General features: G+C 34.7%; 1 long non-coding RNA gene across 1 annotated transcript in view; it reads left to right on the forward strand.

Annotated features, from left to right (window-relative positions):
- The first annotated feature begins 15,194 nt into the window (after positions 1-15,194).
- Positions 15,195-15,696, forward strand: part of LOC111091515 — a 102,250-nt gene continuing 101,748 nt past the window's right edge. Inside the window, exon 1 of the long non-coding RNA XR_005375341.1 lies at positions 15,195-15,310. This is a non-coding gene — a long non-coding RNA (uncharacterized LOC111091515). The remainder of the gene's footprint in view (positions 15,311-15,696) is intronic.

The raw sequence follows: 15,696 nt of genomic DNA on the forward strand, positions 1-15,696 counted from the left end.
CTTCTCAGTGAATATGCAAAAAGAAAATACATTTTAGGCTTAGAAACTGAGCCTTTCCATCTTGACTTTTAAAATGGCGTGGAGTAGTTGGGAGAGATTTCAGTAGGATCCAATGATAGGAAAAGAAAAAAAGCAATTGCTTTCTACTTCCAGAAAGCTTATTCAGACACTGATGGAAAAAACTCATTCTATATAAGTCACCACACTGACAAGGCTTTTGAAAATGATATTGAAGCATCCACATGGTAGAGGTTGTAATTAAGTATCTTTTAGGAACTTTAAAAACTGAGAATTGATCTGGAATCATCTAGCTGGTACATATAATAGTTATTTTTTCTATGAAATTATAATTACTAATCTAAGACTTCTATTTATCTATCAGATGTGAGGCACTCTTTATAATAAAATAACATATTGGGAGGTTAATATAGGACATTTTCTGTCTCAGATTAGATTGAGGATGCAAAAGACCATGAAGAAACCAATTTGTGACATGTCCTCCTAAATTCCAAAGTGAGCATTTGCAAAAAAGAAAGTTTCCTCAATGTTTTCAAACCCTGTAGGCCTCATATCTTATCAGGAGTGTAAATAGATTGAATCTGAACAAGTTGGGAGAGGAGATTACTATAGAAAGTGTTGGTGCCTATTTACCCTCCTCTGCTAGAGTTGGGTTAGAGGGGTTTAAAATGAAGCTTGATAAAGGGTTTCTGTGGGTGTCCTGGCATTTGGATGAGATATTCCATGGGAATACTGTTTGACAACAGCTTTTGAGTGATCTAAAGTTGAAAGGGTAAATAAATCAGTCTGAGGAATGAAAAGGTGAGAAATAGGATGGCAATAGGACTGAGTTTTACTTCTACCAACAGTAGGGCAACAAAAGTATGAATCTTAGTCATGAGTTAAAGTGGGCACTGGTTTAAACTGACTGCAGTCCTCTTAAGTCCTGTTCAAGGTGGGATGTGGGAATGAAATGACACCGACAGAAAAAATAGACTGCCAGATGTCCAAGGATCCAGAGAAAAAAATTGAAGCAGCCAGATGAAAAAGTGATAATAAAACACCACCTGCATCTTGGGAAGGACAGTCCAGAAAAACACCACCAAGAGAGAGAACTGAATAGTCACAAACCTAAGAAAGCCCAATGTTAAAGCAGGATAAGATCTGTCAAGTAAAGTGGCTGATTCTTAATTATCTCTAGCTCACTCCAGCTTCAAAGTATTCAAATACTGGATGGCCAGAAGCCATGGCTAGTTGACTTGCAGTAGGTAAAGAAAAGCAAGAAGAGAACATAGCCAGACATCACCCTTTTCCAGTATAACTTCCTCAAGCATAGAGCAAGCTCAAAGTAGGAAAGTTTTTTATTATTTGAGAAAAAAAATAATCTCTAAATTTTTGTTATAAGAAGTATCTAACTCTTTTAAGTATCAGAATAACCAAAGAAATTAGTCATAGAAAGCACGAATAAGAAAAATAAGAGATAAATATTAATATATTACCAGTAAGAAAAATAGAGATGGGGCAGTCCAGGTGGCTCAGCGGTTTAGCGCCACCTTCAGCCCAGGGCCTGATCCTGGAGACTCAGAATCAAGTTCCATGTTGGGCCCCCTGCATGGAGCCTGCTTCTCCCTCTGCCTGTCTCTGCCTCTCTCTCTCTCTCTCTCTCTCTCTGTGTGTGTGTCTTATGACTAAATAAATAAAATCTTTTAAAAAAAATAGAGATGATGTTTGTAATGTATCTTTGAATATAAAAATAACTCAAATATATAAGGAAAAAAGAGAATAGATTACATAGAAAAAAGGGGAGCAATGCCATTTAATAGGCATTTCACAGAATAGAAAATATGAATGCCAGTAAATATTGGGAAGCTGTTGAATCCCTTTAAAGAGCAGGGAAGGGAAATACAAATTATAATCTGAATAAAATACTATTTTATACATACTAGATATGCAAAATGAAAGCCTAACAAAGCAAGGACTAATAAGAATGAAGAGCAAGAGAAATTAACACATTGCTAGTAGGGTAAAAATTGGAACAACTTTGGAAAAATATTTGGAATTAATTACCTCATGAAGTTGATGTAATGGTGTTATGCTATTTCAACTTAGGTAATCTGTAAATGTGAATTCCAGAATTCTTCTTGTATGCTTTCATGTTAGGGTTTGTCACATGAGAAATTTACACATTGTTTAGTTAGAATCTGTAAGGGGCAGACTCTGTGGGGATAGTGTGTTCCTGTTTGTCTTCCTGCTTTACTCCTCATTCAACCAAGCTTTCCTTCTCTGTCAGCCTGCTGGATGAATTGCTGCAGATCCAGTGAAAATATCCATGAAAACTCAACACACTACCATGGATTTTTATCCCAGACTCCTGCAGGATTCACTCCCGCAACAGATATACCTAGCTTCTCACAAGCTTCAACTTTATCAAACTCACCATATCAAATATTTTTACTTTTCTCTGATCCATTCAACATCTTTGTCTTACCAGCACTTCCTATAATTCCGTAAGATTATTTTTTGTAATAAATTCTTTAACCATACAGCAGTTCTGCTACTCTGATCCAACACTGACCCATACATAATTTCTGATTCTGCAAATCCATTCCTAAGCACATATTCTGGAGTACTTCTAGTCCCTGTACCCCAAGAAATAAAAAAAAGGACCCTTTTGTGTTTAGGAATACCACTGCAACATATTCATAACAATAAAAGTGAATTTAACCAACAGACCCATTAAATATGAAATAATTAACTAATGTCTTGATAAAGTTTCTTACAAAGCAAATCAGTAAGTTATAGCTTTCACATCAACATGGTCAAATCTCAAGAAACATAATACTGACATAAAATGTTAGATAAGATTATATAATGTTTATAAAAATAAATTATCTTTTGGGATCCCTGGGTGGGTCAGTGGTTGAGTGTCTGCCTTTGGCTCAGGACATGGTCCTGAAGTCCCGGGATTGAGTCCCACATCAGGCTCCCTGCATGGAGCCTGCTTCTCGTTCTGCCTGTGTCTCTGCCTCTCTCTCTCTGTGTGTCTCTCATGAATAACTAGATAAAAATCTTTATAAATAAATAAATAAATAATCTTTTAAGCACAAACAATATTTTTGCCATACTTTAATATTTGGTAAAATAGTAAGGAAAAGGAGAGGAATAATAATCATTGAAGTCAGGGTAGTTACTCCTAGAAAACAAAGACTAGAATGGAATTGGGAGACTGGAAGGTATTATGGGTTGAACTGTGTTCCTGCAAAATTCATATGTTGAAGTCCTAGCCCTCAGGACCTCAGAATGTCAATTTATCTGGAGATGGCACCTTTGTAGAGATAGTTAAATTAGTGAGGTCACTAGAGTGGGCCCATGTCCAAGATGACTGGCATCCTTTTGAAAAGGGAAATATGTCCATAGAGATATCTGTAGAGGTAAGATCATGTGAACACAGGAAAAAAGAGGCCATCTACACATCAAGGAGAAAGACCTGGAATATATTCTTCCTTCACAGCCCTCAGAAAGAACAAACCCTGCCAGCACTTCCCCTGGGACTTCTATTCTCTGGAATTGTGAGGCAATAAACTTTGATTGTGCCAGCCACTCCTGTCCATCCTGCTTCTCTGGAGAACACTACGTCTTACAAGAAATATCTTGAGGCTCCACTTAATCCAAGCAGTGGAGAGAAATTATCCCTATGAAACACATTTGGACAAGCAAGTGTAGGAAAGCATAAAACGGTTAGAAGAGTATGTATGACCCATCAAGTTCTGCATGTTCAATGCAATGATTACAGAGCATTATCTCACTTAGTCACAAGAAGAAGCTGGGAACAAGGCATGATTACCCTCAGTTTAAATATACAGAAAAGGAGACTTTTAGAGTTGCTAATTAACTTACTCTAAGTCACATAGCTAGTAAATACCAAACCAGGAATTTATAACTTCAGTGGTTCCAAGGAATAAGTTTATAAAACAGGCTGAACTTAATAGACTGCTACTATAAAAAACTATCCTTTCTTGAGAAAGGTGTGAATATACATTTCTTCTTTTATAAGATCTCTCTCCTTGTTTCTCTCTTTAGTTCTTCTAGCACCTGGGATTGTCACCAGTCAAAACCAGAGAGCCAAGAAGGCCAACTAGTTGGCTAGCAGTGATATCCAAACCTGGATATCATCCAAAGCACTAGGGGAGCATTTTTAAACATAAATGTTTAGAATTCCTAGGTTTACAAAGTGCTATTGACCAATCTCTGAAATCCTATCCACATTTTTTAGCTTTAGTGAGGTATAACATTGTGTAAGTTCAGGGTACTCCATGTGTTGACCTAATACATTTAGCAATTGCCACCATAGCAATAGCTAACACCTCCCTCCTATCACATAATTACCTTTTCTTTCTTGCGAGAATTCTAACCATATTTCTAAAAATTTTTATCCATATTTAAAAACTCTGTTTTCACCTGACCCAATTTCCTAACAGCAATAGAGTACAACTTCTCTGAAAACTTATAGCACTTATGTAACCATTTATATACATATCAAACAATATCTTGCACTGTAGTTATTTTAGGTTAATATTTCTTGAAATTAGGCTTTCATGTTCTTGAAATTTAGGCTTTTCCCAAAATAAAAAGCATAGTATTTATATATTTAAATACTGTATATATACATATATATATTTACAATGTATAAATTTAGACATAAATAAATAGATTTATCAATTGGAAAACAATAGTAGTGAAGTTAAGTAGTGAAGTAGTGATAAATCTTACAAAGAGATACAGAGAGGAAAAGAAACAGAAAAAGTACATATGGCTTTAAAACATTGTTATAAATATGTGTAAAGGATTAGGATAAACAAGTGTTTATGGATTGTCATGAAAATGTTGAATAAATAAATGTACTCCTCTCCACATAACATTAATTTTAATCTGAAACTAGTTTGACCTATAATTTATTGAATGCATTCCAGATACCGTAGACAATGGTCTACCTACTTTATACTATTTATTTTATCTAATTCTCACAAATCTGTAAGATATTTTTTTATTTATATCTTTAAGATAAAGAAACAGGGATAGAATAATATTCTAATACCAATATTTTAATTCCTAATAATAAATCTGTATATGGTCCTTGATACCATCAGGTGAGGACCATTGCTTAGACCAGAATACAGATTTTATCCAGCATTTCAAATCAGTCATAGAGAAGGGCCCATATTAGTCCCTAAAAAACAGAATACTAGACCTCAACTAAGTAGCAGACTGGAGTTAAATTCATTATTTCAAGAGTTTATTTACTATACAAGTACTTTTGGGTCACCTCCATCCTAAACACTGTGCAAACCTGTCTATAGAAAGAGCTATAATGTGTATGTGAGCACCAACTACCTCTGTGCATTCATTACTTTGAGGAACTGACTTAATCATTAATAATGCTATACATTTATCTGTGAAATGGAAACATTACTTCAATTCATCTCATGATTATTGTGATAAATCGCTTATAAAAACAATTTAAAAGCACTTAAGAAGAACAAAGTACTAGGGGAAAAAACTCAAAATATTCCCTATAGTACTGGGTCTATACTAAAACTATATGTATTGTCAAAGGGACATTTTTTTCATAATTACAGCTCTGTCCTTTAATTTAAAATGAACCTGTTAGCTTAAAATAAATCTGGCATTAAAATAGGTTTTATGTCAAATGAATGTGTTTTCCCCCCAAAGAAAGTTCGATAAAATCCATTTAATTGTGTTATCTTAATTTGCCATTATTGGGTAACTGAAATTAGCAATGATAGGTATTTAAATAAGCGAATTCCAAGTACTATTAACATAAGCAATTCATTATTCCAAATATAATCAATGTAGCTATTAAAGTACTGTAAACAGAATAATTATCAATGTGAATTATATTCCTACCATACAGAGTCTGTCAGATACAGTTTTTTGGTGAGTTTCCTTTTTTTAACCTTGTATATTTATGTATTACGTATGCTACATATGTATATTTAAAATGCTCCTTGTGAACATTCCCCTTTGTCTCTTTTTCTTTTAAGGTTTATAAATAAAGGTAGAACATTACAGATTTGTAAATAGTACATACCAGCAAAAACCTATCCTTATTTTACACTAAAACCCATTGACTAAAGATGGCTGGCTGTGACTTTCAGGTCTAATTTTAAGCATATGTTGTATCCATTATTTTCCCCCTATTTTAAAGAGATACAGTCTCATCATAACTATATGGCCGGAAACATCTTTAATGAAGTATGGAGTAAATTATGGCTTAGGGTAAGACATTTCAGATATTTGGAATCTGCCAGTTTGACAGAAGATGGTAGTGGTAGTTGTGTGTGGTGTGTATATGTGATATACATATGCAGGGGGGCAAATATAATAAGCTAAAATGCTTATTAGAGGAATAATTGCTGCACTGATCAGACCAAGGGTTCCCTTAGCGAAACCCAGAAGACTCCACACCACCGCACACATGAGTTTAAAGAGCACTGGAATTAACTGGCCAACCAATGAACTTGAAAAAGCAGGCATCATTATTTCTACTTTACAAAAGACAGAACTAATTCTGTAAACAGTTTAAATATTATTTTCTCCAAAATGTCTGTCTAGAGGGATCCCTGGGTGGCGCAGCGGTTTGGCGCCTGCCTTTGGCCCAGGGCGCGATCCTGGAGACCCGGGATCGAATCCCACGTCGGGCTCCCGGTGCATGGAGCCTGCTTCTCCCTCTGCCTGTGTCTCTGCCTCTCTCTCTCTCTCCCTCTGTGACTATCATAAATAAATAAAAATTAAAAAAAAAAAAAAAAAAAAAAAAACAAAATGTCTGTCTAGATAATAACAGCTAAATACTGAAGGTTTAATAGGCAGTCTATTGATTATTAAAGGTAAAGAAGGACAACTTCGTATAAATGCTAAGTGGACACTATGGAAACAAACTAATGTGAAATAGTTTTCCAGTAGGTGACAGAGAGGGCAAGATAGTTCTAGACCATAACTACTTTTGTGAAGTTTTAGTGGTTAGAAAGGGACAAAACTGTTTAATTAATTTTGCCTAATACTTTTCAATCCTTTTGAGTAACATATTTTATTTGTACAAAATTATTTTGTTTTACAATGATAAGGCAAAATTCTATTCTGTAAGGAGTGTTTTATGCCCATGAAGTCAAAGCAGCCATAACAATGAAATTTGGCATCATTAGTGATAGAGCTGTTTTGCAGCATATTATCTTTTTCTTTGGGAAAACAGCTCATTCCCCCATCCCCTTCTGCTACTACCACTGCCCAGAGGCTGGAACTTCCACCCGGGGAGAAGAGGAGAGCTCTGGCATCAAACTCATTCCCTTGAAGCAATTAAGTTATACAGACTGGCCCCTACATCACAAAAACTGACTGGAAGAAGGAGAAAGTTAATCAAGAAGCAAATCTGTAGGAAGGACCTTGGACTGGACTAATTATGACTGATTCAAAGTGTGCTCCTCTAGTTTGCCCAACTCTTCAAGTAAATTTTCTTAAGTGACCAAGCTTGGTATTAGCAATCATTTTGGGGAAAATATAGAAGGGTCCCACACCTTGCAAGGCACAAAGTAGCATAGCAGAAGCAGAAATTGCCAAAAGTTTATAGTCAGCAAAAAAAGACCTGCAAGAAAAATAGGCAATGGTCTAGAGCCCCACTAGGTAGATAGCCAGGCTAACAAGCAACAATTAGAATGTATTTGAGAAATAAATAAGCATTCCTCACAGGATGTCTAGAGAAATCTGTAGAAGTGACTCTGTAGAGTCATTCATTATACTCAAGCATAAGACTTGCATCTTCATGATGTGTGTCTTTTTTGGGAGTCATCAGCAGGGGGATTGTTATATCCAGGTTTGTGACCAACACATGCTTATGTGACATAAGATACAGTTTCAAAGTTTCCTTGTCCTGAAATGTAAAGAGAACCAGGGATTCTAGAGGCTAGTATTTGAAGCAATCATTAATGAAATTTCATTCCACAATTTGAATGAATGCATGTCATGCTGCCTATCATGGTTGTCCTAAGACTGATATAGTAATCATTTTTTATAGGTGTAATCACTCAAGGAAGAGGCAACATGTTTGGTGTACCACGTTTGGAAACTAAATTTGAGATCACCAAGATTTAACATCAAACTTGTCACTATTACCTCTAAGTCTTATCTCTTCTAACTTGTTTTATGGCCCATTAGTATTCACAATATTTTCAAGTTATTTTAAATTACCATACTCAATAATGTGAATTACATTAGATTTTAACTGTAGCAGCTGAGCCTTACTATCTCTATTACATTTTCATCTATTTTTAATTAAAATTTAGTATGAGAAAATTACCAAATAAACCCAGTATGGTACTTTCCTGTATTAGAATTGCATCTGCTAAACAAGGACTCATCATCTGGTCCTACTTAGTAGGAACAAGGATTAAGTGGAAATCAGAGACCACCCAATTTCCATTTGTTCTCGTCACAGATAGACTGCTACAGCATTTTAAGACTAAACAGTGACTATGGGGAGAGGATTCTGGTACCAAGATTTAGGCACATCAATTCCCCTCATCACTTCAGTTCAAATGAATGTAAATAAATGAGTCCAAAGGAATTCAAAATAGCTTGAAAACTGGGTCAATTTTCTTTCGTGCTTGTAAATAACGTGCATAGCAATGACAGCCTGTTACAGAGCTCAACAAAATTAGTGGGAGGACATCAACTTTAAAAATGTGAAACTGCATTCTCTTCCCAAGGACACAAGATGAGAACTGCCAAACACACACAACAAAGGCACAAAACAAAATTAGGTAATAAAAAGAAAACAAACAAAAAAAGAGAAAAGGAGGCTTTTTGTAGATATTATCTATTAATCTTTAAAACTACACTGTAAAGTGAGTATTACTATCAGTGTTATATTAAAGAGAAATCAGGCTCACTGAGCTTAAGAAACAGCACTAACACCACTTACAAATTAAACAACAGAATGGGAGAATCTAAACCCAAATCATCCTATTTTATGTCTCTGTGCCCCACTGTACCTCATGTTTCAAGGTGTTATCTCTTCCAAACACCCTCCCCTTGTACCAGTCTTTGAATCATCACTTTGTTATCTTTTTGTTTTCCTGAGTTTTGTTCTGTTGCACCTTTTGAAATTCAGTGAAAACAGAATTGAATCTTATATCCTTGCTGTGTTCCTATTAGATCACACATGAAAAGCGAACTCCGGGTAATGGACATTTTATCTTGTAAATTGAAATAATTAGTATTAAGAATGAGATGTAGTTAGAGGACTTACTGAGCATATTAATTCAGTTAATATAACCCCAAAAGAAGAGAACAAGCTGGTTCTATTTTATGGCACACCTGGTTTCCTGCTGCATAAAAAAAGGATTGCTGTGAAGGCAAAGAAGAAATTCTATATCTCAAAGGAGAGCAACTTTTCCTTTAAGAGAGGCAATTATATCACATTCCCTGCTCTATCCCTTCTCTTTGTTGTTCACCAGGACTAAAATAATAGATTCATCTGCCCTAAAGGTAGACATTATTAGTTGCTCGCTTGTATCAACGAAAGTTTGCCTCATTAACAGCAGGCTCCCCCATGCTGTGGTTAGTCATGGTTATGCATTAAGCAGAAAACTTCATTAAATCAGCATTTCAATGTTTTCTTTTTACCTTTACATTTGGAATTTATGAAATGAACTTATTCAGCTTCCTCACCCCTGAATAATCTGCACAATTGATTAGTTCATCAAGTGCATCCAATCTCTTCTTTGTAAATATATTCACATCTGTAGCAAGAATCACATGTGTACAGTTACATAACCATGCATTTTTCATGGGTACAGAAGCTGGGGGTATTGATCATTACTGGTACTTTAAAAGAGAAAAGAAGGTCTTCTGAGTAGTTTCAAGTTTCTCAAGGCATATTATATCACAGTATCAATGTATGCCTTAGGATGTTTATTTAAGCTCTGTTTTCCAAGAATCATTATCTTATCCATACAAGATAAAGTGACATTGGAAATAACTCAAGTATAGAATTACTTCTGCTCTGAACTCAGTGTTTGATTTGGAATCCAGCCCCTGGTCTTCTAAGCTATGATTACTTGGCCATTTGGTGTAGTTCTTTAAATAACACAGTACTCATTTCAATAAGAGTTAGAATCACACATCTCTTACTTCAATCTTGCATCAGTTCTGATTTTATTTAACAAAAATAGCCAATATTTCTAGAAATGATTCAAGGGTTAATTCACTGAATAATAGTCTTTCACTAAGTTCTTTTGCTTAAGAGATATTTTGCAAAGCTTTTCTTGTTTTGACTTTGACTTTGAGAAATTGTGAAGGAGAAACTACATAAATAAAAGGAATTGTAGAGATATGTAGGCTGTTGTATATAGTTAATAATAGATGTACCTATAGCAAAAATGCAGTGCAAAACCAAAAGTAACGAAACAGTGAACATAATGCTCTTTATGTATTTATAATAAACAACTTTGGAAAGCACTTTCATATATGTGTGTCATTGGAAACATTTAAATTGATTTTTTTAATGGTTATAAGTTAGATGCCAGTAAAAACACGCTAGGTACTCAGAAGAATCATGTACCAGTTCTACCTGCTCTTGGACTTCAGATGCCTCATGTTCATAAAATGATTATAATTCCACCCCTCTGAGAATTTATATAAAAGATTAAATAAAATATGTAATATTAGTGCAAAGCATAATGTACCTGCAAATATTAAAGGCTTTATTGCTATAAATATATATTTTTGCAGTCATGTCTATAAAAGATTCAAATTTTGAGCTTATTTTTGTTCCATTTACTCCTAAATATCTACTTTCTATAAGTTTTTTTTTTTAAGATTTTGTTTATTTATTTATTTATTTATTTATTTATTTGAGAGAGAGAGAGAGATAGAGAGAGTGAGTGAACATGAGGAGCGGTGAAGGAGGAGGGCAGAGGGAGAAGCGGCCTCCCCACTGAGCAGGAAGCCAGACACAGGACTTGATCCCAGGACCCTGGAACCATGACCTGAGCTGAAGGCAGCCACTTAATCAACTAAGCCAACCAGGCACTCCTGTTTTTTGTTTTGTTTTGGTTTGGTTTTTGTTTTTTTTAAAGCACCTTGTCATCCCAAGTTACTCCTTTGCCTGCCATGCCCATTAATTATCCTATGGTTTGTCTATTCAAAAACATGTACTTCCCTTTATTGATTTAGATTGGATTGTCTTTTTTTTAGAAAGTGTTATTTTATTTCCCTGTTCATAGATAAAACATCTTTTATAATACTATACTTCTTTCCAAAGTTAACCTTCTCTTCACTCCTTCCCCAAAATACTATCCAAAGGATGTCACAGATTTATAGAGCAGTCCATGTTTCTACTGAAATCTTGAGAATTTTCCAGTCACAGAAGGCAGTGTTTCTGTAACATACAAGTAAATGTGTAGCACATGCATGGGAGTATATGAATATATGTACATGTGAGTATAAAATTAGAAGAATTTATTAATAAATTGGATAGAAAACAAAAGAGTTTCACTTAAAGGCTGAGAATAGGGAGCAGCAGGTTAGTGGACATAGTGACAATACAGCTTGCAACACACTAATATTGTAAAAGACCCACAAACTAGTGGTTGCTATTTTTGGCATAAGATACCTCTGGAGCTGCTTCTTTTCTGGAAAAGATCAACTGAATTTGAAGTAATAACCAAATTAGTATTTGAAAAATAAAGGTCAAGTGGAGGAGTATTCAGTTTGTTTCCTCTTGTTTATTTATTTACATAATCTGGAAGTTCTCATTGACTAAAAGATAGTTAAGTCAGGCATCACTCCATTCACTGGCATGTGTAATTTCCCAATGTGGCCTATAAAAGTCCCAAAATGGTTTTCCCTAGATCATTGCTCAAATCCTGTTTTGGTCCTTCCTAAATCAGAATTCACTCTGTTAATTCAATTAAAATTAGTAGAAGGAACAAAATTAAGATAATTTGCAATTGAACTTTATCAAAACAACATTTTCCAGGAGAAATTCCTGTAGTCTTTCTAGTCTGATGAAAGAGAAGATAGACTTTAAACAATAGAGGACAAAGAAGACCATCAATGCTTACAAAACATGGACCAGACTTAAATTTCTATTTCCAGCCTAGCCCACTCCCCTGAACTCCAGAACTGACTATCCAGTGGCTCACTCAAGACCTCCCCTATAGGGGACGCCTGGGCAGCTCAGTGGTTGAGCATCTGCCTTTGGCTCAGGTTGTGATCCCAGGATCCTGGGATCAAGCCCCACATCGGGCTCCCTGCAGGGAGACTGCTTCTCCCTCTGCCTATGTTTCTGCCTCTCCCAGTGTGTCTCTCATGAAATAAGTAAAATCTTAAAAAAAGAAGACTCCCCCTATAGATTTCTATCAAGAATCTCTATCAAAGGTAATACTGTACCAACTGAACTTGATCTCTTACAGTTGCCCCAAAACTGTCCCTCCCTCAGATTATTGCAGTAAAAGCTAACTCTAATCTTCTAGTTGCCTAGGAAAAGATGTTTTTAACATTTCACATGTAATTTCTCAGCATATCTTTTTATTTTCAAATTATATTACAAACTTCTATCCCTGCAGTCTCTATTCTGCCAGTCTCTGGAACTTCCTCATTCCTAGAGATGAGCATCCTCCTTTCCAGACACAGTTGCCCTTCTACATGCTATTCTCAGTACAGTAGTGGGAGTAATTCTGCTAAAAGAAACTAGTATCATATCACCCTTAGTGCTCAAAACTGAAGTCTTCTCATTTCACTTAAAACAAGTCATAGGTCCTACAGTAATCTGTATTCTCTACAAAGAGCAGCTCCTGCTCTCTTCGACCTCATCTCCTACCACTCTCAACTACCTTCCCTTTCTTTACTCCATTCTAACTAAACTTCATTAACACTCAAGACACATTTCTGTTCCAGATCCTTTGTATTTGTTGTCCTTACTTCCTGGAATACTCTTCTTTCAAATATCTAACAGCTTGTTCTCTCATTTCTTTCTAGTCTTTACTTAAATATTCCTTTTTTAGTGTAGTCTTCACCAACCACATGATCAAATACAAACCCTCTAAGAAAGCCCTTCCTTCCACAACACTTACATCTAAGTGTTAGTCTTACCATCTAATTTATGATACGTTTTACTTATCTTATTTTTCATTGATTTCCTATTACTAGAATGTAAGCTTAAAGAAGACAGGGGTCTTTTTCTGTTTTGTTTTCTGTGGTGTCCCAGAGTTTAAACTTTTACCTGATGAAAGGAGTTTCCAATTTTAACACCATGCCTACAGGAAATGCAAAAACAGTCTGTATATGGTAGTTTCTTCATACGACTCTTAATAAGTCAGAAAAAAAAAAAAAAAAACAACCTTCCAAATGGAATAAAGGAATGGTGTTCAGGTAAGGATTTAGAATAAAATGAGTCACAATACAGACTTGTTTAGCTCATAATGCTGTGAGGGAGATAAAGCCCAGTAAAAGAAGAATAAGGGATATCATGTCACTTAAAAGAAGAATAAGGGATATCATGTCACTTGGAATCAAAATGGATTCTCATCCTAATTTCCCCTAATAGTCAAGACCCATTAACTCTCCAGTTTCTTTAAATTACTTGAGAAAGAATTTAGCTCCTTTACTCCAGTTAGGCACTATGTGGTTTTATGTGAGATTCCACATATCAGAAAAATAGGATATATATAGAATTGATGAATTACTGTACCTATTTCACATAAAGAATTTGTCTTACTAAGCACTGGAAGAAAAAATCCAAAACAGATAATTTATAGCTTAGTAGGTATTACACTTTTCTAGCATTTTTGCCTCATGATTTGGCATTTCTTCTCACAGATTTCACACCTTGAAAATGGAAATAAATGACAATATTTAATTCAAATTTGTTACCAGTGTCAATTTCTAGGATGAATTTTCTTAAAATGGGTTGACTATTTGCTTTGCAAAAACAAATTTGGAATGGCTTTTGGTAGTTATACAAATTCTCAAAACTGTAAGTGCACAGAGACTCCAAAAGTCAAAATATTTGTCTTTCTAATTATTTGTGTTTACATCATGGAAATCTCAGAATCAAATGACAACATTAGAAAACATATATCCTTAGATATTCAAGCTTTAACTTACATTTAATTTTTCTATACCAATGGAAATCTAATTTTTTTAAAATATGAATTTCACCTCTCCCCTACCAAGCTATGGCCTGATGTCAGAAACATAGATCTGAGTTAAAGCTGAATATCTGAATATCTAATTATTTGTGGATATATATATGTATATATTTTTAAATTTACATATTAAAATATAAATCTATTTAAATTTTGTTCCTAATACAATCTATAGCCACATATTAAACATTTAGTTTCTATAGTATCTACTTTTAAAAAAATCAGTCTCACTTTTCTATGTTTATTTTAGTTTAAGGATTGTTTGCATTTCTAGGTTTTATTTATGTAGAGCAACTTATTTAAGTATTTTCATCTAAGGCATTTATCTTTTCCCTGCATTCATTTTTATAGCAGCAAAGAGTATTATTTGGATGTAAGTGAACATATAGTGATCAGAATAATATATGTTACAAATAGGATGATTTGGAGATGGTGATGGGCTGAGCTCTGAGAATGTTTAGAAACTTAATGAGTGAAGAGATGTAAAACTCTTAGCACAGAGCCTAGGGAATCAAGAACACTGTGTAAGTGTTGCCTCTGCTGATGCACTGACTGCTCTGGCCATGTAGGAGAGGAGCTAAGGTGATTCATTTCATTCAGTGGGTATTTAAAGACAATTGTAAAATAATTATAAATGCTTTCCCAATTAAAGTGAAAAGAAAATCCCCCAAGTGCTGTGAATATTCAGACTTAGTTCAGATAACCAACGTTTATTTTGTCAAATATCTCCTATGAAATTGAAATAAAACACAGAGAAAGAAAGCCAGCATTTAGGCACTGTCCAATAAACAGATTTGGTAAAATTGACTTGGTCCTTAATGATTTGCTTAATGAAAATGTTGCTGTTTGACGGATCTTAATTACTAAACCACTGATTATACTGTACTACTTTATCTTAAAATGTCATAATTAATAGTCTGAACACATAATCTGGTGCCTATGACTAAGCCTTAAGACTTCACTCTAAGTTAGTTCAAGCAATACAAAACAAATGAATGTCATGGATAACTTTTCAGCATTACAGAATCTGCTGTTATCTGAGAGCTTTTGACAACTAACAAGTACCACATAAGATCCTACATCTGGAGATGGTAATAGCCCCAGAAATTCCACTAAATTGCCTTTACCTAATCTCTAGACTTCAGTGTTCTCATATAGAATTAGAGAAATATTGAGTAGAAGAATTGATTTAATCAACGAATATTTATTTAGTAGCTATTAAATGCCAAACAATGTGCTAGCTGAGAATAGAAGATATTAGTGCTTGGGATTTGTACAAAGACAGATATGCAAGCAAATTAGTTTAATTTAATAAAATGACAACTAAAGGTCAGGCAAGTTAAAAGGTCTGTAGGGGCAAAGGAGAGTTGTTGAGAAAGCATTTCAGTATTGTCTGAGGATGAATTATTTGCCAAGCAAACAAAAAATTAAAGGAAATAGGAGAAAAGAGATAAACAGGAAGGGGAGGGAAAAAGGG

This window comes from Canis lupus, chromosome 21, assembly GCF_011100685.1.
Source record: "Canis lupus familiaris isolate Mischka breed German Shepherd chromosome 21, alternate assembly UU_Cfam_GSD_1.0, whole genome shotgun sequence".
Classification (NCBI taxonomy): domain Eukaryota; kingdom Metazoa; phylum Chordata; class Mammalia; order Carnivora; family Canidae; genus Canis; species Canis lupus.